Source organism: Doryrhamphus excisus, chromosome 5, assembly GCF_030265055.1.
Source record: "Doryrhamphus excisus isolate RoL2022-K1 chromosome 5, RoL_Dexc_1.0, whole genome shotgun sequence".
In the NCBI taxonomy this organism is placed as follows: Eukaryota; Metazoa; Chordata; class Actinopteri; order Syngnathiformes; family Syngnathidae; genus Doryrhamphus; species Doryrhamphus excisus.
Window position 1 is genome coordinate 27,122,630 of NC_080470.1, and position 23,945 is coordinate 27,146,574.

General features: G+C 47.5%; 25 non-coding genes across 25 annotated transcripts; 5 read left to right on the top strand and 20 right to left on the bottom strand.

Moving 5' to 3' along the window:
• Nucleotides 1–1,887: 1,887 nt before the first annotated feature.
• Nucleotides 1,888–1,974, bottom strand: trnay-gua (transfer RNA tyrosine (anticodon GUA)). The gene is given in 2 exon segments: nt 1,888–1,923; nt 1,938–1,974. It is a non-coding gene; the product is annotated as a tRNA-Tyr (tRNA).
• A 509-nt stretch (nt 1,975–2,483) lies between these two features.
• trnal-cag (transfer RNA leucine (anticodon CAG)) lies at nt 2,484–2,565 on the bottom strand. Its single transcript has one exon. It is a non-coding gene; the product is annotated as a tRNA-Leu (tRNA).
• A 119-nt stretch (nt 2,566–2,684) lies between these two features.
• On the top strand, nt 2,685–2,757 carry trnak-cuu (transfer RNA lysine (anticodon CUU)). Its single transcript has one exon. It is a non-coding gene; the product is annotated as a tRNA-Lys (tRNA).
• A 249-nt stretch (nt 2,758–3,006) lies between these two features.
• trnav-cac (transfer RNA valine (anticodon CAC)) lies at nt 3,007–3,079 on the bottom strand. The gene has a single exon. It is a non-coding gene; the product is annotated as a tRNA-Val (tRNA).
• Nucleotides 3,080–3,690: 611 nt separating this feature from the next.
• On the bottom strand, nt 3,691–3,763 carry trnav-cac (transfer RNA valine (anticodon CAC)). The gene has a single exon. It is a non-coding gene; the product is annotated as a tRNA-Val (tRNA).
• Nucleotides 3,764–5,864: 2,101 nt separating this feature from the next.
• trnay-gua (transfer RNA tyrosine (anticodon GUA)) lies at nt 5,865–5,951 on the bottom strand. Its single transcript is given in 2 exon segments — nt 5,865–5,900; nt 5,915–5,951. It is a non-coding gene; the product is annotated as a tRNA-Tyr (tRNA).
• Nucleotides 5,952–6,460: 509 nt separating this feature from the next.
• Nucleotides 6,461–6,542, bottom strand: trnal-cag (transfer RNA leucine (anticodon CAG)). Its single transcript has one exon. It is a non-coding gene; the product is annotated as a tRNA-Leu (tRNA).
• A 119-nt stretch (nt 6,543–6,661) lies between these two features.
• On the top strand, nt 6,662–6,734 carry trnak-cuu (transfer RNA lysine (anticodon CUU)). Its single transcript has one exon. It is a non-coding gene; the product is annotated as a tRNA-Lys (tRNA).
• Nucleotides 6,735–6,983: 249 nt separating this feature from the next.
• trnav-cac (transfer RNA valine (anticodon CAC)) lies at nt 6,984–7,056 on the bottom strand. The gene has a single exon. It is a non-coding gene; the product is annotated as a tRNA-Val (tRNA).
• Nucleotides 7,057–7,667: 611 nt separating this feature from the next.
• On the bottom strand, nt 7,668–7,740 carry trnav-cac (transfer RNA valine (anticodon CAC)). The gene has a single exon. It is a non-coding gene; the product is annotated as a tRNA-Val (tRNA).
• Nucleotides 7,741–11,258: 3,518 nt separating this feature from the next.
• Nucleotides 11,259–11,345, bottom strand: trnay-gua (transfer RNA tyrosine (anticodon GUA)). Its single transcript is given in 2 exon segments — nt 11,259–11,294; nt 11,309–11,345. It is a non-coding gene; the product is annotated as a tRNA-Tyr (tRNA).
• A 509-nt stretch (nt 11,346–11,854) lies between these two features.
• trnal-cag (transfer RNA leucine (anticodon CAG)) lies at nt 11,855–11,936 on the bottom strand. The gene has a single exon. It is a non-coding gene; the product is annotated as a tRNA-Leu (tRNA).
• Nucleotides 11,937–12,055: 119 nt separating this feature from the next.
• On the top strand, nt 12,056–12,128 carry trnak-cuu (transfer RNA lysine (anticodon CUU)). Its single transcript has one exon. It is a non-coding gene; the product is annotated as a tRNA-Lys (tRNA).
• A 249-nt stretch (nt 12,129–12,377) lies between these two features.
• On the bottom strand, nt 12,378–12,450 carry trnav-cac (transfer RNA valine (anticodon CAC)). Its single transcript has one exon. It is a non-coding gene; the product is annotated as a tRNA-Val (tRNA).
• Nucleotides 12,451–13,061: 611 nt separating this feature from the next.
• trnav-cac (transfer RNA valine (anticodon CAC)) lies at nt 13,062–13,134 on the bottom strand. Its single transcript has one exon. It is a non-coding gene; the product is annotated as a tRNA-Val (tRNA).
• A 3,519-nt stretch (nt 13,135–16,653) lies between these two features.
• trnay-gua (transfer RNA tyrosine (anticodon GUA)) lies at nt 16,654–16,740 on the bottom strand. Its single transcript is given in 2 exon segments — nt 16,654–16,689; nt 16,704–16,740. It is a non-coding gene; the product is annotated as a tRNA-Tyr (tRNA).
• Nucleotides 16,741–17,249: 509 nt separating this feature from the next.
• On the bottom strand, nt 17,250–17,331 carry trnal-cag (transfer RNA leucine (anticodon CAG)). The gene has a single exon. It is a non-coding gene; the product is annotated as a tRNA-Leu (tRNA).
• Nucleotides 17,332–17,450: 119 nt separating this feature from the next.
• Nucleotides 17,451–17,523, top strand: trnak-cuu (transfer RNA lysine (anticodon CUU)). Its single transcript has one exon. It is a non-coding gene; the product is annotated as a tRNA-Lys (tRNA).
• Nucleotides 17,524–17,772: 249 nt separating this feature from the next.
• Nucleotides 17,773–17,845, bottom strand: trnav-cac (transfer RNA valine (anticodon CAC)). Its single transcript has one exon. It is a non-coding gene; the product is annotated as a tRNA-Val (tRNA).
• Nucleotides 17,846–18,456: 611 nt separating this feature from the next.
• On the bottom strand, nt 18,457–18,529 carry trnav-cac (transfer RNA valine (anticodon CAC)). Its single transcript has one exon. It is a non-coding gene; the product is annotated as a tRNA-Val (tRNA).
• Nucleotides 18,530–20,629: 2,100 nt separating this feature from the next.
• trnay-gua (transfer RNA tyrosine (anticodon GUA)) lies at nt 20,630–20,716 on the bottom strand. The gene is given in 2 exon segments: nt 20,630–20,665; nt 20,680–20,716. It is a non-coding gene; the product is annotated as a tRNA-Tyr (tRNA).
• Nucleotides 20,717–21,225: 509 nt separating this feature from the next.
• trnal-cag (transfer RNA leucine (anticodon CAG)) lies at nt 21,226–21,307 on the bottom strand. Its single transcript has one exon. It is a non-coding gene; the product is annotated as a tRNA-Leu (tRNA).
• Nucleotides 21,308–21,426: 119 nt separating this feature from the next.
• trnak-cuu (transfer RNA lysine (anticodon CUU)) lies at nt 21,427–21,499 on the top strand. Its single transcript has one exon. It is a non-coding gene; the product is annotated as a tRNA-Lys (tRNA).
• Nucleotides 21,500–21,748: 249 nt separating this feature from the next.
• Nucleotides 21,749–21,821, bottom strand: trnav-cac (transfer RNA valine (anticodon CAC)). The gene has a single exon. It is a non-coding gene; the product is annotated as a tRNA-Val (tRNA).
• Nucleotides 21,822–22,432: 611 nt separating this feature from the next.
• On the bottom strand, nt 22,433–22,505 carry trnav-cac (transfer RNA valine (anticodon CAC)). Its single transcript has one exon. It is a non-coding gene; the product is annotated as a tRNA-Val (tRNA).
• Nucleotides 22,506–23,945: the final 1,440 nt, after the last annotated feature.

Genomic DNA, 23,945 nt, shown 5'->3' on the forward strand with positions numbered 1-23,945 from the left:
CTCCGGGTCACTTTGATATCTTGGTGGACTCAACTTGTGCCCTTGGAGTCAATGGTTTGTAACCTCCTCTAACATTGTCTGGATGGCTGGATGTCTGGCCTTTTGAAGAATGAAGCTAAGGTCCTTTCAGTCAGCCAATAAGCCTTTTCAAACTATTTGCCAAGTCACAACATAAACAGGGATTTTTCTGAAAACCGGTCTTGAACCAGGGACCTTTAGAACTTCAGTCTAACGTTCTCCCAAGTGAGTATTTCAGCTTCTAAGGTGGTGTTCTGCTTTTTCAGTCGTGGGTAAAAGTGGGGGCAGGGTGAAGCTGTGTCTGTGCCACGTGTGTTGCTGTGTACCTGGTCCAGTGTGTTCTCAACTTGGGTTGGAATGTCCCCATGCCGGTAACGGGTGGGCAATACGGTCCGTTGATGAGGATAAGAGCTACAGAAAATTGGAAGGATTTCACTGGTTGAAGTCTCCAGCTACCATAAAAACGGTCATGGGCCACAAGCCTGTTCTGAATTCCGCTTTGGCCAATCGACACTACATCAACTCAGCAGCAGTCCTTGTTAGTATAGTGGCCCGTATCTCCGCCTGTCACATGGAAGATTACGCGGTTCGATTCCCAGACGTGGAGTTCCTGTTTTGTGTGTCACCTTGAACCTTGAGCAGGGTTGCGGTTGCAACAACCAGTCCGGGAGAACAAGACCTCTATCCATCTTCTTCTCCAAGTGCTCAGCTGTGTTGTACAATCTGACAGTCCTTTGCTACCAAATCATTCCAGTCGTGGATAATGGAGCTGACAAGGAAAATGACAGCTGTGGGATTTCAACCAGTGGCTCCTGAGCGAAAGGAGCCTTAATCTGGTGCTTCAGACCACTCATCCACCCAACCCAAAACGGTGCCCTGATCAGGAAAAAACTGTGACCTTGTGAGGTTCGCTGACAACGGAGGACACTGAAATGGAGCCGCACAAAGGAGGGTACCTGCACTGTTTACGTGTCCGTCGACCAGGTAGACCGGGATTCGATTGGCGGACTTGGAATTGTTTTCATGTGCAGTGACAGCAGTTCACAGACAGCGCTGAAAGATGACCCGAACCGTTCGGCCGAGGACCAAGACAAATCCTATCTCCAGTCAAAACCTAACCAAATGTCAGTTCCCTGACCGGGAATCGAACAACGGCCGCGGTGGTGAGAGCACCAAGTCCCAGCCACTAGACAACCAGGGACTGCATCATGTCTGCACTCTGAAAGGCAGAGACTGTGTCGCTTTGACGTACTCCAGCAAAGGCACCAAAATAGTTCTGAGACTGGACCTTCTCTGCCAACACTGCATCAGCAGGGGAATTAGCTCAAATGGTAGAGCGCTCGCTTAGCATGTGAGAGGTAGCGGGATCAACGCCCGCATTCTCCATAAACTCCTTTGTTTTTTGATGAAATGTTCCCAAGTAGCGAATACTAATCCGGGCCCCAATCCCGATATCTAGGCCAAATACAGCCATAGGTATCACCCTAAACTGGATTCAGAGTCCAGAGTGCTAACCATTACACCATGGAACCCTTTGTTTTGGATGTGACTGGCACCTTCTGGCGTAACAATGGAGGCTTTGCAAACCAGGACAACAACTTTACTCTCTGATGAGCGCAAAGTATTTTCGGGTACAATCCAGGGGTCTTGTGCTCTCATGGAAATGGCTGTTCTTTTCCAACAGGAGTTGAGATGAAACGTATTCAAATAGACACTCAAATGATCACTCAATCAGAATTACTCCGTTTGCCAATTTCAGACTGCGTGACAAAGACTCAAGTCCAACTCCATTGACAGGGAAGCGGAGGTCCTTCAGACAAGACGGTATTGCCATTCTTTGCCGGCAGACATAACACAAGAAACAGCTTGTCCTTCGAGCCGGACTTGAACCAGCGACCTAAGGATGCCAGCTTGAACCACTACAGTCCTCCGCTCTTCCAACTGAGCTATCGAAGGTCTTGTTGCTTTGGTGCGAATGAGTACAGCCAAGCGTTTGACAGCGTCTTCACTGTGTACTGCTTTCCTTTCCTGAGACGCCGGATCCAGAATCTCTTCGAAGCCGTCCGGAAGTCCTTCTCCATGGCTTCTCCAAACTCCTCCCATGTCAGAGTTTTTGGCTCAGCGAATGCCAAAGCCGCGGACCGCTTGGCCTGTCGGTTCCTGTCAGCTGAAGTCCCATGAGCCAAAAAGGCCCAATAGAACTCCTTCAGCTTGACGGCATCCCTCACCAATGGTATCCACCAACGGGTTCTAGGATTACCGCCACGACAGGCCCTGACCATCTTAGGGCCACTGCCGCCTCGACAATGGAGGCACAGAACATCCCTGCCTCCCTCTGGATCTTGCAGGTCACTGGGAAGATATTCGGCTCGAAGGACCATTTGGTCCCGAACATGAAACTTTTGATCCGAGTGTCCCGGATTCAAGTCCCTGTTCAGGTGACCAGGTCTGAGGTCCTCTTGCACTGTCAGAAGTGGGATTTGAACCCACGCCTCATTAGAGACTGCAACCTGAATGCAGCGCCTTCGACCGCTCGGCCATCCTGACCCTCCAGGTCTCGCTCCTTCTGTTCCCTGAGAAACTAGGTCAGCTGTGGAATTGATCAAACATCAGGATGGCCACATCAATAAAAACAGAACAAAAAATGATATCTAGAGCAGCAAAAGGCCTGATTAGCTCAGTCGGTAGAGCATGAGACTCTTAATCTCATGGTCGTGGGTTCGAGCCCCATATTGGGCGATTCAGCACTTTTATTGATACATCTGAAAGATATCTTTCCTGTTGAAAACTGTTCAACATGCAGAAAACATTTCATTCCAAATACACAAAAACAAGTCTTTTGACCAAAGGCCTGGGGGCTCACTTCGTAGGGCATCAGACTTTAAATCTGAGTGTCAAGAGTTCAAGTCCCTTCAGAGATCAAGCACAAGTCCTTGTTCCTATTTGTCACCTTAACTTTTTTTTGTAAAAGAAGGACTTGAATGGCCATGTTTCCACCCAGTTTCGAACTGGGGACCTTTTGCGTGTGAGGCAAACGTGATAACCGCTACACTATGGAAACCTGAAGGAAGGGGCTTTTAAGGGGACTGAGCTCAATTTTATTCCACACATTAAAAATGTTACAAAAACAGGATTTTATTTTTCATTTAAAGAATACAGCCAGAGTCCGCCCGTTCCTCTCTCGGGCAAATAGAGAGATGCTGATGCATGCTTTTATTTCCAGTCGTATTGACTATTGCAATGCCCTGCTTTCTGGTCTTCCTAAAAGAAACATCACAAGTCTACAACTTTTACAGAACAACTTTTGCTGCACGTGTGCTGACGAGGACCAGAAGGCAGGCGCATATTACACCGCTTCTAAAATCACTGCATTGGCTCCCTGTATGTTTCAGGATCCATTTGAAGGTTCTCTTAATGGTTTTTAAATGCCTTGGGGGTTGTGGGCCTTCTTATTTTTTCTGAATTTCTTTTACGTTATGAACCCTCGCGGTCCATCAGGTCCTCCAACACCGACCTGTTATGTATTCCCAGCCCATCAGTCATCCGGGAAATATGGATTGTGTGTCCAAACTGGGGATGGACGCTCGTGTATACACCTTCAGACATCAAGCACATATCCTTGTTCCCATTTGTCATCTTGATTTTTTTGTAAAAGGAGGTCTTGAAAGGCCATGTTTCCACCCAGTTTTGAACTGGGGACCTTTTTCGTGTGAGGCAAACGTGATAACCACTACACTATGGAAACCTGAAGGACGGGGCTTTTAAGGGGACTGGTGAAGTCACAAAGCAGTTGCCAAACAATGAAACACGACGATGTGTCCAAAGTGGGGGCAGATTGACAATTGTCCAAATGGACAAAGATTTCTCCTTTGTAGGGAAAATTGTTCCAGAAATAATGGGCTTTTCTTCAACAAAACAAGACATCACAATCGCGGCTTGAAAGAAACACCTTAGCCACCCTCCGGGTCACTTTGATATCTTGGTGGACTCAACTTGTGCCCTTGGAGTCAATGGTTTGTAACCTCCTCTAACATTGTCTGGATGGCTGGATGTCTGGCCTTTTGAAGAATGAAGCTAAGGTCCTTTCAGCCAGCCAATAAGCCTTTTCAAACTATTTGCCAAGTCACAACATAAACAGGGATTTTTCTGAAAACCGGTCTTGAACCAGGGACCTTTAGAACTTCAGTCTAACGTTCTCCCAAGTGAGTATTTCAGCTTCTAAGGTGGTGTTCTGCTTTTTCAGTCGTGGGTAAAAGTGGGGGCAGGGTGAAGCTGTGTCTGTGCCACGTGTGTTGCTGTGTACCTGGTCCAGTGTGTTCTCAACTTGGGTTGGAATGTCCCCATGCCGGTAACGGGTGGGCAATACGGTCCGTTGATGAGGATAAGAGCTACAGAAAATTGGAAGGATTTCACTGGTTGAAGTCTCCAGCTACCATAAAAACGGTCATGGGCCACAAGCCTGTTCTGAATTCCGCTTTGGCCAATCGACACTACATCAACTCAGCAGCAGTCCTTGTTAGTATAGTGGCCCGTATCTCCGCCTGTCACATGGAAGATTACGCGGTTCGATTCCCAGACGTGGAGTTCCTGTTTTGTGTGTCACCTTGAACCTTGAGCAGGGTTGCGGTTGCAACAACCAGTCCGGGAGAACAAGACCTCTATCCATCTTCTTCTCCAAGTGCTCAGCTGTGTTGTACAATCTGACAGTCCTTTGCTACCAAATCATTCCAGTCGTGGATAATGGAGCTGACAAGGAAAATGACAGCTGTGGGATTTCAACCAGTGGCTCCTGAGCGAAAGGAGCCTTAATCTGGTGCTTCAGACCACTCATCCACCCAACCCAAAACGGTGCCCTGATCAGGAAAAAACTGTGACCTTGTGAGGTTCGCTGACAACGGAGGACACTGAAATGGAGCCGCACAAAGGAGGGTACCTGCACTGTTTACGTGTCCGTCGACCAGGTAGACCGGGATTCGATTGGCGGACTTGGAATTGTTTTCATGTGCAGTGACAGCAGTTCACAGACAGCGCTGAAAGATGACCCGAACCGTTCGGCCGAGGACCAAGACAAATCCTATCTCCAGTCAAAACCTAACCAAATGTCAGTTCCCTGACCGGGAATCGAACAACGGCCGCGGTGGTGAGAGCACCAAGTCCCAGCCACTAGACAACCAGGGACTGCATCATGTCTGCACTCTGAAAGGCAGAGACTGTGTCGCTTTGACGTACTCCAGCAAAGGCACCAAAATAGTTCTGAGACTGGACCTTCTCTGCCAACACTGCATCAGCAGGGGAATTAGCTCAAATGGTAGAGCGCTCGCTTAGCATGTGAGAGGTAGCGGGATCAACGCCCGCATTCTCCATAAACTCCTTTGTTTTTTGATGAAATGTTCCCAAGTAGCGAATACTAATCCGGGCCCCAATCCCGATATCTAGGCCAAATACAGCCATAGGTATCACCCTAAACTGGATTCAGAGTCCAGAGTGCTAACCATTACACCATGGAACCCTTTGTTTTGGATGTGACTGGCACCTTCTGGCGTAACAATGGAGGCTTTGCAAACCAGGACAACAACTTTACTCTCTGATGAGCGCAAAGTATTTTCGGGTACAATCCAGGGGTCTTGTGCTCTCATGGAAATGGCTGTTCTTTTCCAACAGGAGTTGAGATGAAACGTATTCAAATAGACACTCAAATGATCACTCAATCAGAATTACTCCGTTTGCCAATTTCAGACTGCGTGACAAAGACTCAAGTCCAACTCCATTGACAGGGAAGCGGAGGTCCTTCAGACAAGACGGTATTGCCATTCTTTGCCGGCAGACATAACACAAGAAACAGCTTGTCCTTCGAGCCGGACTTGAACCAGCGACCTAAGGATGCCAGCTTGAACCACTACAGTCCTCCGCTCTTCCAACTGAGCTATCGAAGGTCTTGTTGCTTTGGTGCGAATGAGTACAGCCAAGCGTTTGACAGCGTCTTCACTGTGTACTGCTTTCCTTTCCTGAGACGCCGGATCCAGAATCTCTTCGAAGCCGTCCGGAAGTCCTTCTCCATGGCTTCTCCAAACTCCTCCCATGTCAGAGTTTTTGGCTCAGCGAATGCCAAAGCCGCGGACCGCTTGGCCTGTCGGTTCCTGTCAGCTGAAGTCCCATGAGCCAAAAAGGCCCAAGAGAACTCCTTCAGCTTGACGGCATCCCTCACCAATGGTATCCACCAACGGGTTCTAGGATTACCGCCACGACAGGCCCTGACCATCTTAGGGCCACTGCCGCCTCGACAATGGAGGCACAGAACATCCCTGCCTCCCTCTGGATCTTGCAGGTCACTGGGAAGATATTCGGCTCGAAGGACCATTTGGTCCCGAACATGAAACTTTTGATCTGAGTGTCCCGGATTCAAGTCCCTGTTCAGGTGACCAGGTCTGAGGTCCTCTTGCACTGTCAGAAGTGGGATTTGAACCCACGCCTCATTAGAGACTGCAACCTGAATGCAGCGCCTTCGACCGCTCGGCCATCCTGACCCTCCAGGTCTCGCTCCTTCTGTTCCCTGAGAAACTAGGTCAGCTGTGGAATTGATCAAACATCAGGATGGCCACATCAATAAAAACAGAACAAAAAATGATATCTAGAGCAGCAAAAGGCCTGATTAGCTCAGTCGGTAGAGCATGAGACTCTTAATCTCATGGTCGTGGGTTCGAGCCCCATATTGGGCGATTCAGCACTTTTATTGATACATCTGAAAGATATCTTTCCTGTTGAAAACTGTTCAACATGCAGAAAACATTTCATTCCAAATACACAAAAACAAGTCTTTTGACCAAAGGCCTGGGGGCTCACTTCGTAGGGCATCAGACTTTAAATCTGAGTGTCAAGAGTTCAAGTCCCTTCAGAGATCAAGCACAAGTCCTTGTTCCTATTTGTCACCTTAACTTTTTTTTGTAAAAGAAGGACTTGAATGGCCATGTTTCCACCCAGTTTCGAACTGGGGACCTTTTGCGTGTGAGGCAAACGTGATAACCGCTACACTATGGAAACCTGAAGGAAGGGGCTTTTAAGGGGACTGAGCTCAATTTTATTCCACACATTAAAAATGTTACAAAAACAGGATTTTATTTTTCATTTAAAGAATACAGCCAGAGTCCGCCCGTTCCTCTCTCGGGCAAATAGAGAGATGCTGATGCATGCTTTTATTTCCAGTCGTATTGACTATTGCAATGCCCTGCTTTCTGGTCTTCCTAAAAGAAACATCACAAGTCTACAACTTTTACAGAACAACTTTTGCTGCACGTGTGCTGACGAGGACCAGAAGGCAGGCGCATATTACACCGCTTCTAAAATCACTGCATTGGCTCCCTGTATGTTTCAGGATCCATTTGAAGGTTCTCTTAATGGTTTTTAAATGCCTTGGGGGTTGTGGGCCTTCTTATTTTTTCTGAATTTCTTTTACGTTATGAACCCTCGCGGTCCATCAGGTCCTCCAACACCGACCTGTTATGTATTCCCAGCCCATCAGTCATCCGGGAAATATGGATTGTGTGTCCAAACTGGGGATGGACGCTCGTGTATACACCTTCAGACATCAAGCACATATCCTTGTTCCCATTTGTCATCTTGATTTTTTTGTAAAAGGAGGTCTTGAAAGGCCATGTTTCCACCCAGTTTTGAACTGGGGACCTTTTTCGTGTGAGGCAAACGTGATAACCACTACACTATGGAAACCTGAAGGACGGGGCTTTTAAGGGGACTGGTGAAGTCACAAAGCAGTTGCCAAACAATGAAACACGACGATGTGTCCAAAGTGGGGGCAGATTGACAATTGTCCAAATGGACAAAGATTTCTCCTTTGTAGGGAAAATTGTTCCAGAAATAATGGGCTTTTCTTCAACAAAACAAGACATCACAATCGCGGCTTGAAAGAAACACCTTAGCCACCCTCCGGGTCACTTTGATATCTTGGTGGACTCAACTTGTGCCCTTGGAGTCAATGGTTTGTAACCTCCTCTAACATTGTCTGGATGGCTGGATGTCTGGCCTTTTGAAGAATGAAGCTAAGGTCCTTTCAGCCAGCCAATAAGCCTTTTCAAACTATTTGCCAAGTCACAACATAAACAGGGATTTTTCTGAAAACCGGTCTTGAACCAGGGACCTTTAGAACTTCAGTCTAACGTTCTCCCAAGTGAGTATTTCAGCTTCTAAGGTGGTGTTCTGCTTTTTCAGTCGTGGGTAAAAGTGGGGGCAGGGTGAAGCTGTGTCTGTGCCACGTGTGTTGCTGTGTACCTGGTCCAGTGTGTTCTCAACTTGGGTTGGAATGTCCCCATGCCGGTAACGGGTGGGCAATACGGTCCGTTGATGAGGATAAGAGCTACAGAAAATTGGAAGGATTTCACTGGTTGAAGTCTCCAGCTACCATAAAAACGGTCATGGGCCACAAGCCTGTTCTGAATTCCGCTTTGGCCAATCGACACTACATCAACTCAGCAGCAGTCCTTGTTAGTATAGTGGCCCGTATCTCCGCCTGTCACATGGAAGATTACGCGGTTCGATTCCCAGACGTGGAGTTCCTGTTTTGTGTGTCACCTTGAACCTTGAGCAGGGTTGCGGTTGCAACAACCAGTCCGGGAGAACAAGACCTCTATCCATCTTCTTCTCCAAGTGCTCAGCTGTGTTGTACAATCTGACAGTCCTTTGCTACCAAATCATTCCAGTCGTGGATAATGGAGCTGACAAGGAAAATGACAGCTGTGGGATTTCAACCAGTGGCTCCTGAGCGAAAGGAGCCTTAATCTGGTGCTTCAGACCACTCATCCACCCAACCCAAAACGGTGCCCTGATCAGGAAAAAACTGTGACCTTGTGAGGTTCGCTGACAACGGAGGACACTGAAATGGAGCCGCACAAAGGAGGGTACCTGCACTGTTTACGTGTCCGTCGACCAGGTAGACCGGGATTCGATTGGCGGACTTGGAATTGTTTTCATGTGCAGTGACAGCAGTTCACAGACAGCGCTGAAAGATGACCCGAACCGTTCGGCCGAGGACCAAGACAAATCCTATCTCCAGTCAAAACCTAACCAAATGTCAGTTCCCTGACCGGGAATCGAACAACGGCCGCGGTGGTGAGAGCACCAAGTCCCAGCCACTAGACAACCAGGGACTGCATCATGTCTGCACTCTGAAAGGCAGAGACTGTGTCGCTTTGACGTACTCCAGCAAAGGCACCAAAATAGTTCTGAGACTGGACCTTCTCTGCCAACACTGCATCAGCAGGGGAATTAGCTCAAATGGTAGAGCGCTCGCTTAGCATGTGAGAGGTAGCGGGATCAACGCCCGCATTCTCCATAAACTCCTTTGTTTTTTGATGAAATGTTCCCAAGTAGCGAATACTAATCCGGGCCCCAATCCCGATATCTAGGCCAAATACAGCCATAGGTATCACCCTAAACTGGATTCAGAGTCCAGAGTGCTAACCATTACACCATGGAACCCTTTGTTTTGGATGTGACTGGCACCTTCTGGCGTAACAATGGAGGCTTTGCAAACCAGGACAACAACTTTACTCTCTGATGAGCGCAAAGTATTTTCGGGTACAATCCAGGGGTCTTTTGTTTAACATTTACATGTTGCCGCTTGGCGACATCATTCGCAAACATAAGATTAGCTTTCACTCTTATGCTGATGACACTCAGCTATATGTCCCACTAAAGTTAACTGACCCGCGGGACTGCTCTAATTTGGAGGCTTGCCTCATTGATATTAAACATTGGATGTCCTGTAACTTTTTACTCCTGAACTCTGATAAAACTGAGATGGTGATCATCGGCCCTGCTAAACAGAGCCGCCTGTTTAAGGACACCACTCTGAGTTTTGATAATAGCATAATTTCCCAAAGTGACTCTGTGAAAAATTTGGGTGTGATATTGGACCCGACTCTATCCTTTCATAAACACATTAAGAATGTTACTAAAATAGCATTTTTTCATCTTCGCAATATTGCGAAGATACGACCTATTCTATCCACCTCTGATGCAGAGACCCTAGTCCATGCATTTGTCACGTCTCGCCTTGACTACTGTAATGTACTGCTTTCTGGTCTTCCAATGGCGAGTCTCAAAAGCTTGCAGTTAGTACAAAATGCTGCAGCGCGACTTCTTACAAGGACACGTAAGTGTGACCATATTTCACCAATACTAGCCAACCTGCACTGGCTCCCAGTTCATTTAAGATGTGACTTTAAGGTACTGCTTCTGGTTTACAAAATATTACACGGGTTGGCACCTTGTTATCTGGTGGACCTAATTGTACCCTATGCTCCGTCTAGAAACCTACGCTCACAACACGCCGGTCTTTTGACTATCCCGAGAGCCAGAAAGAAGTATGCGGGCTCTAGAGCCTTTTCCATTCGGGCCCCAACGTTGTGGAATGATCTACCTGTTAATATTAGAGCTGCTACCTCAGTAGAAATGTTCAAGTCCCGACTTAAGACTCATTTCTATACTTTAGCGTTTAGTTAAAAATATTCCCTGCCTGTTTTGACTGCCGCTCCTTCTCTCTCCCATACCGCCCCCCCCCCGGCTGAGGGGGGGGGGGGGTCCAGGAGAGGCTGTTTTGGAAGTTTGCCTTGACGAAACTGGACATCGGTCGTGGCCTACCTTGGAGGCGCTGCAGCAGAGGGATAGTGATCATCTCAAGACCCGTGGCTGCCCAACTGTCCTAATGGCATCACATCTTGGACCTGGACTATTATACTCTATGTTTATATTTAACTGTCACATGTTAACCTCTCCACATCCATTGCAGCCTGGTCATCCTAGAAGGGGGATTCCCCCATCTGCGGTCCCTTCTCAAGGTTTCTTTTTCCCTAATGGGTTTTGAGTTTTTCCTTGCCCTGATGGGGGTTCAGATCAGGGGATGTCGTTTGTCGTCTATTGTCTGTCTTCTTCTGTTGCCTGCTTGTTAAGCCCTTTGAGGCTCTTTTGTGATTAAGGGCTATATAAATAAACTTGACTTGACTTGACTCTTGTGCTCTCATGGAAATGGCTGTTCTTTTCCAACAGGAGTTGAGATGAAACGTATTCAAATAGACACTCAAATGATCACTCAATCAGAATTACTCCGTTTGCCAATTTCAGACTGCGTGACAAAGACTCAAGTCCAACTCCATTGACAGGGAAGCGGAGGTCCTTCAGACAAGACGGTATTGCCATTCTTTGCCGGCAGACATAACACAAGAAACAGCTTGTCCTTCGAGCCGGACTTGAACCAGCGACCTAAGGATGCCAGCTTGAACCACTACAGTCCTCCGCTCTTCCAACTGAGCTATCGAAGGTCTTGTTGCTTTGGTGCGAATGAGTACAGCCAAGCGTTTGACAGCGTCTTCACTGTGTACTGCTTTCCTTTCCTGAGACGCCGGATCCAGAATCTCTTCGAAGCCGTCCGGAAGTCCTTCTCCATGGCTTCTCCAAACTCCTCCCATGTCAGAGTTTTTGGCTCAGCGAATGCCAAAGCCGCGGACCGCTTGGCCTGTCGGTTCCTGTCAGCTGAAGTCCCATGAGCCAAAAAGGCCCAATAGAACTCCTTCAGCTTGACGGCATCCCTCACCAATGGTATCCACCAACGGGTTCTAGGATTACCGCCACGACAGGCCCTGACCATCTTAGGGCCACTGCCGCCTCGACAATGGAGGCACAGAACATCCCTGCCTCCCTCTGGATCTTGCAGGTCACTGGGAAGATATTCGGCTCGAAGGACCATTTGGTCCCGAACATGAAACTTTTGATCTGAGTGTCCCGGATTCAAGTCCCTGTTCAGGTGACCAGGTCTGAGGTCCTCTTGCACTGTCAGAAGTGGGATTTGAACCCACGCCTCATTAGAGACTGCAACCTGAATGCAGCGCCTTCGACCGCTCGGCCATCCTGACCCTCCAGGTCTCGCTCCTTCTGTTCCCTGAGAAACTAGGTCAGCTGTGGAATTGATCAAACATCAGGATGGCCACATCAATAAAAACAGAACAAAAAATGATATCTAGAGCAGCAAAAGGCCTGATTAGCTCAGTCGGTAGAGCATGAGACTCTTAATCTCATGGTCGTGGGTTCGAGCCCCATATTGGGCGATTCAGCACTTTTATTGATACATCTGAAAGATATCTTTCCTGTTGAAAACTGTTCAACATGCAGAAAACATTTCATTCCAAATACACAAAAACAAGTCTTTTGACCAAAGGCCTGGGGGCTCACTTCGTAGGGCATCAGACTTTAAATCTGAGTGTCAAGAGTTCAAGTCCCTTCAGAGATCAAGCACAAGTCCTTGTTCCTATTTGTCACCTTAACTTTTTTTTGTAAAAGAAGGACTTGAATGGCCATGTTTCCACCCAGTTTCGAACTGGGGACCTTTTGCGTGTGAGGCAAACGTGATAACCGCTACACTATGGAAACCTGAAGGAAGGGGCTTTTAAGGGGACTGAGCTCAATTTTATTCCACACATTAAAAATGTTACAAAAACAGGATTTTATTTTTCATTTAAAGAATACAGCCAGAGTCCGCCCGTTCCTCTCTCGGGCAAATAGAGAGATGCTGATGCATGCTTTTATTTCCAGTCGTATTGACTATTGCAATGCCCTGCTTTCTGGTCTTCCTAAAAGAAACATCACAAGTCTACAACTTTTACAGAACAACTTTTGCTGCACGTGTGCTGACGAGGACCAGAAGGCAGGCGCATATTACACCGCTTCTAAAATCACTGCATTGGCTCCCTGTATGTTTCAGGATCCATTTGAAGGTTCTCTTAATGGTTTTTAAATGCCTTGGGGGTTGTGGGCCTTCTTATTTTTTCTGAATTTCTTTTACGTTATGAACCCTCGCGGTCCATCAGGTCCTCCAACACCGACCTGTTATGTATTCCCAGCCCATCAGTCATCCGGGAAATATGGATTGTGTGTCCAAACTGGGGATGGACGCTCGTGTATACACCTTCAGACATCAAGCACATATCCTTGTTCCCATTTGTCATCTTGATTTTTTTGTAAAAGGAGGTCTTGAAAGGCCATGTTTCCACCCAGTTTTGAACTGGGGACCTTTTTCGTGTGAGGCAAACGTGATAACCACTACACTATGGAAACCTGAAGGACGGGGCTTTTAAGGGGACTGGTGAAGTCACAAAGCAGTTGCCAAACAATGAAACACGACGATGTGTCCAAAGTGGGGGCAGATTGACAATTGTCCAAATGGACAAAGATTTCTCCTTTGTAGGGAAAATTGTTCCAGAAATAATGGGCTTTTCTTCAACAAAACAAGACATCACAATCGCGGCTTGAAAGAAACACCTTAGCCACCCTCCGGGTCACTTTGATATCTTGGTGGACTCAACTTGTGCCCTTGGAGTCAATGGTTTGTAACCTCCTCTAACATTGTCTGGATGGCTGGATGTCTGGCCTTTTGAAGAATGAAGCTAAGGTCCTTTCAGCCAGCCAATAAGCCTTTTCAAACTATTTGCCAAGTCACAACATAAACAGGGATTTTTCTGAAAACCGGTCTTGAACCAGGGACCTTTAGAACTTCAGTCTAACGTTCTCCCAAGTGAGTATTTCAGCTTCTAAGGTGGTGTTCTGCTTTTTCAGTCGTGGGTAAAAGTGGGGGCAGGGTGAAGCTGTGTCTGTGCCACGTGTGTTGCTGTGTACCTGGTCCAGTGTGTTCTCAACTTGGGTTGGAATGTCCCCATGCCGGTAACGGGTGGGCAATACGGTCCGTTGATGAGGATAAGAGCTACAGAAAATTGGAAGGATTTCACTGGTTGAAGTCTCCAGCTACCATAAAAACGGTCATGGGCCACAAGCCTGTTCTGAATTCCGCTTTGGCCAATCGACACTACATCAACTCAGCAGCAGTCCTTGTTAGTATAGTGGCCCGTATCTCCGCCTGTCACATGGAAGATTACGCGGTTCGATTCCCAGACGTGGAGTTCCTGTTTTGTGTGTCACCTTGAACCTTGAGCAGGGTTGCGGTTGCAACAACCAGTCCGGGAGAACAAGACCTCTATCCATCTTCTTCTCCAAGTGCTCAGCTGTGTTGTACAATCTGACAGTCCTTTGCTACCAAATCATTCCAGTCGTGGATAATGGAGCTGACAAGGAAAATGACAGCTGTGGGATTTCAACCAGTGGCTCCTGAGCGAAAGGAGCCTTAATCTGGTGCTTCAGACCACTCATCCACCCAACCCAAAACGGTGCCCTGATCAGGAAAAAACTGTGACCTTGTGAGGTTCGCTGACAACGGAGGACACTGAAATGGAGCCGCACAAAGGAGGGTACCTGCACTGTTTACGTGTCCGTCGACCAGGTAGACCGGGATTCGATTGGCGGACTTGGAATTGTTTTCATGTGCAGTGACAGCAGTTCACAGACAGCGCTGAAAGATGACCCGAACCGTTCGGCCGAGGACCAAGACAAATCCTATCTCCAGTCAAAACCTAACCAAATGTCAGTTCCCTGACCGGGAATCGAACAACGGCCGCGGTGGTGAGAGCACCAAGTCCCAGCCACTAGACAACCAGGGACTGCATCATGTCTGCACTCTGAAAGGCAGAGACTGTGTCGCTTTGACGTACTCCAGCAAAGGCACCAAAATAGTTCTGAGACTGGACCTTCTCTGCCAACACTGCATCAGCAGGGGAATTAGCTCAAATGGTAGAGCGCTCGCTTAGCATGTGAGAGGTAGCGGGATCAACGCCCGCATTCTCCATAAACTCCTTTGTTTTTTGATGAAATGTTCCCAAGTAGCGAATACTAATCCGGGCCCCAATCCCGATATCTAGGCCAAATACAGCCATAGGTATCACCCTAAACTGGATTCAGAGTCCAGAGTGCTAACCATTACACCATGGAACCCTTTGTTTTGGATGTGACTGGCACCTTCTGGCGTAACAATGGAGGCTTTGCAAACCAGGACAACAACTTTACTCTCTGATGAGCGCAAAGTATTTTCGGGTACAATCCAGGGGTCTTTTGTTTAACATTTACATGTTGCCGCTTGGCGACATCATTCGCAAACATAAGATTAGCTTTCACTCTTATGCTGATGACACTCAGCTATATGTCCCACTAAAGTTAACTGACCCGCGGGACTGCTCTAATTTGGAGGCTTGCCTCATTGATATTAAACATTGGATGTCCTGTAACTTTTTACTCCTGAACTCTGATAAAACTGAGATGGTGATCATCGGCCCTGCTAAACAGAGCCGCCTGTTTAAGGACACCACTCTGAGTTTTGATAATAGCATAATTTCCCAAAGTGACTCTGTGAAAAATTTGGGTGTGATATTGGACCCGACTCTATCCTTTCATAAACACATTAAGAATGTTACTAAAATAGCATTTTTTCATCTTCGCAATATTGCGAAGATACGACCTATTCTATCCACCTCTGATGCAGAGACCCTAGTCCATGCATTTGTCACGTCTCGCCTTGACTACTGTAATGTACTGCTTTCTGGTCTTCCAATGGCGAGTCTCAAAAGCTTGCAGTTAGTACAAAATGCTGCAGCGCGACTTCTTACAAGGACACGTAAGTGTGACCATATTTCACCAATACTAGCCAACCTGCACTGGCTCCCAGTTCATTTAAGATGTGACTTTAAGGTACTGCTTCTGGTTTACAAAATATTACACGGGTTGGCACCTTGTTATCTGGTGGACCTAATTGTACCCTATGCTCCGTCTAGAAACCTACGCTCACAACACGCCGGTCTTTTGACTATCCCGAGAGCCAGAAAGAAGTATGCGGGCTCTAGAGCCTTTTCCATTCGGGCCCCAACGTTGTGGAATGATCTACCTGTTAATATTAGAGCTGCTACCTCAGTAGAAATGTTCAAGTCCCGACTTAAGACTCATTTCTATACTTTAGCGTTTAGTTAAAAATATTCCCTGCCTGTTTTGACTGCCGCTCCTTCTCTCTCCCATACCGCCCCCCCCCCGGCTGAGGGGGGGGGGGGGGTCCAGGAGAGGCTGTTTTGGAAGTTTGCCTTGACGAAACTGGACATCGGTCGTGGCCTACCTTGGAGGCGCTGCAGCAGAGGGATAGTGATCATCTCAAGACCCGTGGCTGCCCAACTGTCCTAATGGCATCACATCTTGGACCTGGACTATTATACTCTATGTTTATATTTAACTGTCACATGTTAACCTCTCCACATCCATTGCAGCCTGGTCATCCTAGAAGGGGGATTCCCCCATCTGCGGTCCCTTCTCAAGGTTTCTTTTTCCCTAATGGGTTTTGAGTTTTTCCTTGCCCTGATGGGGGTTCAGATCAGGGGATGTCGTTTGTCGTCTATTGTCTGTCTTCTTCTGTTGCCTGCTTGTTAAGCCCTTTGAGGCTCTTTTGTGATTAAGGGCTATATAAATAAACTTGACTTGACTTGACTCTTGTGCTCTCATGGAAATGGCTGTTCTTTTCCAACAGGAGTTGAGATGAAACGTATTCAAATAGACACTCAAATGATCACTCAATCAGAATTACTCCGTTTGCCAATTTCAGACTGCGTGACAAAGACTCAAGTCCAACTCCATTGACAGGGAAGCGGAGGTCCTTCAGACAAGACGGTATTGCCATTCTTTGCCGGCAGACATAACACAAGAAACAGCTTGTCCTTCGAGCCGGACTTGAACCAGCGACCTAAGGATGCCAGCTTGAACCACTACAGTCCTCCGCTCTTCCAACTGAGCTATCGAAGGTCTTGTTGCTTTGGTGCGAATGAGTACAGCCAAGCGTTTGACAGCGTCTTCACTGTGTACTGCTTTCCTTTCCTGAGACGCCGGATCCAGAATCTCTTCGAAGCCGTCCGGAAGTCCTTCTCCATGGCTTCTCCAAACTCCTCCCATGTCAGAGTTTTTGGCTCAGCGAATGCCAAAGCCGCGGACCGCTTGGCCTGTCGGTTCCTGTCAGCTGAAGTCCCATGAGCCAAAAAGGCCCAATAGAACTCCTTCAGCTTGACGGCATCCCTCACCAATGGTATCCACCAACGGGTTCTAGGATTACCGCCACGACAGGCCCTGACCATCTTAGGGCCACTGCCGCCTCGACAATGGAGGCACAGAACATCCCTGCCTCCCTCTGGATCTTGCAGGTCACTGGGAAGATATTCGGCTCGAAGGACCATTTGGTCCCGAACATGAAACTTTTGATCTGAGTGTCCCGGATTCAAGTCCCTGTTCAGGTGACCAGGTCTGAGGTCCTCTTGCACTGTCAGAAGTGGGATTTGAACCCACGCCTCATTAGAGACTGCAACCTGAATGCAGCGCCTTCGACCGCTCGGCCATCCTGACCCTCCAGGTCTCGCTCCTTCTGTTCCCTGAGAAACTAGGTCAGCTGTGGAATTGATCAAACATCAGGATGGCCACATCAATAAAAACAGAACAAAAAATGATATCTAGAGCAGCAAAAGGCCTGATTAGCTCAGTCGGTAGAGCATGAGACTCTTAATCTCATGGTCGTGGGTTCGAGCCCCATATTGGGCGATTCAGCACTTTTATTGATACATCTGAAAGATATCTTTCCTGTTGAAAACTGTTCAACATGCAGAAAACATTTCATTCCAAATACACAAAAACAAGTCTTTTGACCAAAGGCCTGGGGGCTCACTTCGTAGGGCATCAGACTTTAAATCTGAGTGTCAAGAGTTCAAGTCCCTTCAGAGATCAAGCACAAGTCCTTGTTCCTATTTGTCACCTTAACTTTTTTTTGTAAAAGAAGGACTTGAATGGCCATGTTTCCACCCAGTTTCGAACTGGGGACCTTTTGCGTGTGAGGCAAACGTGATAACCGCTACACTATGGAAACCTGAAGGAAGGGGCTTTTAAGGGGACTGAGCTCAATTTTATTCCACACATTAAAAATGTTACAAAAACAGGATTTTATTTTTCATTTAAAGAATACAGCCAGAGTCCGCCCGTTCCTCTCTCGGGCAAATAGAGAGATGCTGATGCATGCTTTTATTTCCAGTCGTATTGACTATTGCAATGCCCTGCTTTCTGGTCTTCCTAAAAGAAACATCACAAGTCTACAACTTTTACAGAACAACTTTTGCTGCACGTGTGCTGACGAGGACCAGAAGGCAGGCGCATATTACACCGCTTCTAAAATCACTGCATTGGCTCCCTGTATGTTTCAGGATCCATTTGAAGGTTCTCTTAATGGTTTTTAAATGCCTTGGGGGTTGTGGGCCTTCTTATTTTTTCTGAATTTCTTTTACGTTATGAACCCTCGCGGTCCATCAGGTCCTCCAACACCGACCTGTTATGTATTCCCAGCCCATCAGTCATCCGGGAAATATGGATTGTGTGTCCAAACTGGGGATGGACGCTCGTGTATACACCTTCAGACATCAAGCACATATCCTTGTTCCCATTTGTCATCTTGATTTTTTTGTAAAAGGAGGTCTTGAAAGGCCATGTTTCCACCCAGTTTTGAACTGGGGACCTTTTGCGTGTGAGGCAAACGTGATAACCACTACACTATGGAAACCTGAAGGACGGGGCTTTTAAGGGGACTGGTGAAGTCACAAAGCAGTTGCCAAACAATGAAACACGACGATGTGTCCAAAGTGGGGGCAGATTGACAATTGTCCAAATGGACAAAGATTTCTCCTTTGTAGGGAAAATTGTTCCAGAAATAATGGGCTTTTCTTCAACAAAACAAGACATCACAATCGCGGCTTGAAAGAAACACCTTAGCCACCCTCCGGGTCACTTTGATATCTTGGTGGACTCAACTTGTGCCCTTGGAGTCAATGGTTTGTAACCTCCTCTAACATTGTCTGGATGGCTGGATGTCTGGCCTTTTGAAGAATGAAGCTAAGGTCCTTTCAGCCAGCCAATAAGCCTTTCAAACTATTTGCCAAGTCACAACATAAACAGGGATTTTTCTGAAAACCGGTCTTGAACCAGGGACCTTTAGAACTTCAGTCTAACGTTCTCCCAAGTGAGTATTTCAGCTTCTAAGGTGGTGTTCTGCTTTTTCAGTCGTGGGTAAAAGTGGGGGCAGGGTGAAGCTGTGTCTGTGCCACGTGTGTTGCTGTGTACCTGGTCCAGTGTGTTCTCAACTTGGGTTGGAATGTCCCCATGCCGGTAACGGGTGGGCAATACGGTCCGTTGATGAGGATAAGAGCTACAGAAAATTGGAAGGATTTCACTGGTTGAAGTCTCCAGCTACCATAAAAACGGTCATGGGCCACAAGCCTGTTCTGAATTCCGCTTTGGCCAATCGACACTACATCAACTCAGCAGCAGTCCTTGTTAGTATAGTGGCCAGTATCTCCGCCTGTCACATGGAAGATTACGCGGTTCGATTCCCAGACGTGGAGTTCCTGTTTTGTGTGTCACGTTGAACCTTGAGCAGGGTTGCGGTTGCAACAACCAGTCCGGGAGAACAAGACCTCTATCCATCTTCTTCTCCAAGTGCTCAGCTGTGTTGTACAATCTGACAGTCCTTTGCTACCAAATCATTCCAGTCGTGGATAATGGAGCTGACAAGGAAAATGACAGCTGTGGGATTTCAACCAGTGGCTCCTGAGCGAAAGGAGCCTTAATCTGGTGCTTCAGACCACTCATCCACCCAACCCAAAACGGTGCCCTGATCAGGAAAAAACTGTGACCTTGTGAGGTTCGCTGACAACGGAGGACACTGAAATGGAGCCGCACAAAGGAGGGTACCTGCACTGTTTACGTGTCCGTCGACCAGGTAGACCGGGATTCGATTGGCGGACTTGGAATTGTTTTCATGTGCAGTGACAGCAGTTCACAGACAGCGCTGAAAGATGACCCGAACCGTTCGGCCGAGGACCAAGACAAATCCTATCTCCAGTCAAAACCTAACCAAATGTCAGTTCCCTGACCGGGAATCGAACAACGGCCGCGGTGGTGAGAGCACCAAGTCCCAGCCACTAGACAACCAGGGACTGCATCATGTCTGCACTCTGAAAGGCAGAGACTGTGTCGCTTTGACGTACTCCAGCAAAGGCACCAAAATAGTTCTGAGACTGGACCTTCTCTGCCAACACTGCATCAGCAGGGGAATTAGCTCAAATGGTAGAGCGCTCGCTTAGCATGTGAGAGGTAGCGGGATCAACGCCCGCATTCTCCATAAACTCCTTTGTTTTTTGATGAAATGTTCCCAAGTAGCGAATACTAATCCGGGCCCCAATCCCGATATCTAGGCCAAATACAGCCATAGGTATCACCCTAAACTGGATTCAGAGTCCAGAGTGCTAACCATTACACCATGGAACCCTTTGTTTTGGATGTGACTGGCACCTTCTGGCGTAACAATGGAGGCTTTGCAAACCAGGACAACAACTTTACTCTCTGATGAGCGCAAAGTATTTTCGGGTACAATCCAGGGGTCTTGTGCTCTCATGGAAATGGCTGTTCTTTTCCAACAGGAGTTGAGATGAAACGTATTCAAATAGACACTCAAATGATCACTCAATCAGAATTACTCCGTTTGCCAATTTCAGACTGCGTGACAAAGACTCAAGTCCAACTCCATTGACAGGGAAGCGGAGGTCCTTCAGACAAGACGGTATTGCCATTCTTTGCCGGCAGACATAACACAAGAAACAGCTTGTCCTTCGAGCCGGACTTGAACCAGCGACCTAAGGATGCCAGCTTGAACCACTACAGTCCTCCGCTCTTCCAACTGAGCTATCGAAGGTCTTGTTGCTTTGGTGCGAATGAGTACAGCCAAGCGTTTGACAGCGTCTTCACTGTGTACTGCTTTCCTTTCCTGAGACGCCGGATCCAGAATCTCTTCGAAGCCGTCCGGAAGTCCTTCTCCATGGCTTCTCCAAACTCCTCCCATGTCAGAGTTTTTGGCTCAGCGAATGCCAAAGCCGCGGACCGCTTGGCCTGTCGGTTCCTGTCAGCTGAAGTCCCATGAGCCAAAAAGGCCCAATAGAACTCCTTCAGCTTGACGGCATCCCTCACCAATGGTATCCACCAACGGGTTCTAGGATTACCGCCACGACAGGCCCTGACCATCTTAGGGCCACTGCCGCCTCGACAATGGAGGCACAGAACATCCCTGCCTCCCTCTGGATCTTGCAGGTCACTGGGAAGATATTCGGCTCGAAGGACCATTTGGTCCCGAACATGAAACTTTTGATCTGAGTGTCCCGGATTCAAGTCCCTGTTCAGGTGACCAGGTCTGAGGTCCTCTTGCACTGTCAGAAGTGGGATTTGAACCCACGCCTCATTAGAGACTGCAACCTGAATGCAGCGCCTTCGACCGCTCGGCCATCCTGACCCTCCAGGTCTCGCTCCTTCTGTTCCCTGAGAAACTAGGTCAGCTGTGGAATTGATCAAACATCAGGATGGCCACATCAATAAAAACAGAACAAAAAATGATATCTAGAGCAGCAAAAGGCCTGATTAGCTCAGTCGGTAGAGCATGAGACTCTTAATCTCATGGTCGTGGGTTCGAGCCCCATATTGGGCGATTCAGCACTTTTATTGATACATCTGAAAGATATCTTTCCTGTTGAAAACTGTTCAACATGCAGAAAACATTTCATTCCAAATACACAAAAACAAGTCTTTTGACCAAAGGCCTGGGGGCTCACTTCGTAGGGCATCAGACTTTAAATCTGAGTGTCAAGAGTTCAAGTCCCTTCAGAGATCAAGCACAAGTCCTTGTTCCTATTTGTCACCTTAACTTTTTTTTGTAAAAGAAGGACTTGAATGGCCATGTTTCCACCCAGTTTCGAACTGGGGACCTTTTGCGTGTGAGGCAAACGTGATAACCGCTACACTATGGAAACCTGAAGGAAGGGGCTTTTAAGGGGACTGAGCTCAATTTTATTCCACACATTAAAAATGTTACAAAAACAGGATTTTATTTTTCATTTAAAGAATACAGCCAGAGTCCGCCCGTTCCTCTCTCGGGCAAATAGAGAGATGCTGATGCATGCTTTTATTTCCAGTCGTATTGACTATTGCAATGCCCTGCTTTCTGGTCTTCCTAAAAGAAACATCACAAGTCTACAACTTTTACAGAACAACTTTTGCTGCACGTGTGCTGACGAGGACCAGAAGGCAGGCGCATATTACACCGCTTCTAAAATCACTGCATTGGCTCCCTGTATGTTTCAGGATCCATTTGAAGGTTCTCTTAATGGTTTTTAAATGCCTTGGGGGTTGTGGGCCTTCTTATTTTTTCTGAATTTCTTTTACGTTATGAACCCTCGCGGTCCATCAGGTCCTCCAACACCGACCTGTTATGTATTCCCAGCCCATCAGTCATCCGGGAAATATGGATTGTGTGTCCAAACTGGGGATGGACGCTCGTGTATACACCTTCAGACATCAAGCACATATCCTTGTTCCCATTTGTCATCTTGATTTTTTTGTAAAAGGAGGTCTTGAAAGGCCATGTTTCCACCCAGTTTTGAACTGGGGACCTTTTGCGTGTGAGGCAAACGTGATAACCACTACACTATGGAAACCTGAAGGACGGGGCTTTTAAGGGGACTGGTGAAGTCACAAAGCAGTTGCCAAACAATGAAACACGACGATGTGTCCAAAGTGGGGGCAGATTGACAATTGTCCAAATGGACAAAGATTTCTCCTTTGTAGGGAAAATTGTTCCAGAAATAATGGGCTTTTCTTCAACAAAACAAGACATCACAATCGCGGCTTGAAAGAAACACCTTAGCCACCCTCCGGGTCACTTTGATATCTTGGTGGACTCAACTTGTGCCCTTGGAGTCAATGGTTTGTAACCTCCTCTAACATTGTCTGGATGGCTGGATGTCTGGCCTTTTGAAGAATGAAGCTAAGGTCCTTTCAGCCAGCCAATAAGCCTTTCAAACTATTTGCCAAGTCACAACATAAACAGGGATTTTTCTGAAAACCGGTCTTGAACCAGGGACCTTTAGAACTTCAGTCTAACGTTCTCCCAAGTGAGTATTTCAGCTTCTAAGGTGGTGTTCTGCTTTTTCAGTCGTGGGTAAAAGTGGGGGCAGGGTGAAGCTGTGTCTGTGCCACGTGTGTTGCTGTGTACCTGGTCCAGTGTGTTCTCAACTTGGGTTGGAATGTCCCCATGCCGGTAACGGGTGGGCAATACGGTCCGTTGATGAGGATAAGAGCTACAGAAAATTGGAAGGATTTCACTGGTTGAAGTCTCCAGCTACCATAAAAACGGTCATGGGCCACAAGCCTGTTCTGAATTCCGCTTTGGCCAATCGACACTACATCAACTCAGCAGCAGTCCTTGTTAGTATAGTGGCCAGTATCTCCGCCTGTCACATGGAAGATTACGCGGTTCGATTCCCAGACGTGGAGTTCCTGTTTTGTGTGTCACGTTGAACCTTGAGCAGGGTTGCGGTTGCAACAACCAGTCCGGGAGAACAAGACCTCTATCCATCTTCTTCTCCAAGTGCTCAGCTGTGTTGTACAATCTGACAGTCCTTTGCTACCAAATCATTCCAGTCGTGGATAATGGAGCTGACAAGGAAAATGACAGCTGTGGGATTTCAACCAGTGGCTCCTGAGCGAAAGGAGCCTTAATCTGGTGCTTCAGACCACTCATCCACCCAACCCAAAACGGTGCCCTGATCAGGAAAAAACTGTGACCTTGTGAGGTTCGCTGACAACGGAGGACACTGAAATGGAGCCGCACAAAGGAGGGTACCTGCACTGTTTACGTGTCCGTCGACCAGGTAGACCGGGATTCGATTGGCGGACTTGGAATTGTTTTCATGTGCAGTGACAGCAGTTCACAGACAGCGCTGAAAGATGACCCGAACCGTTCGGCCGAGGACCAAGACAAATCCTATCTCCAGTCAAAACCTAACCAAATGTCAGTTCCCTGACCGGGAATCGAACAACGGCCGCGGTGGTGAGAGCACCAAGTCCCAGCCACTAGACAACCAGGGACTGCATCA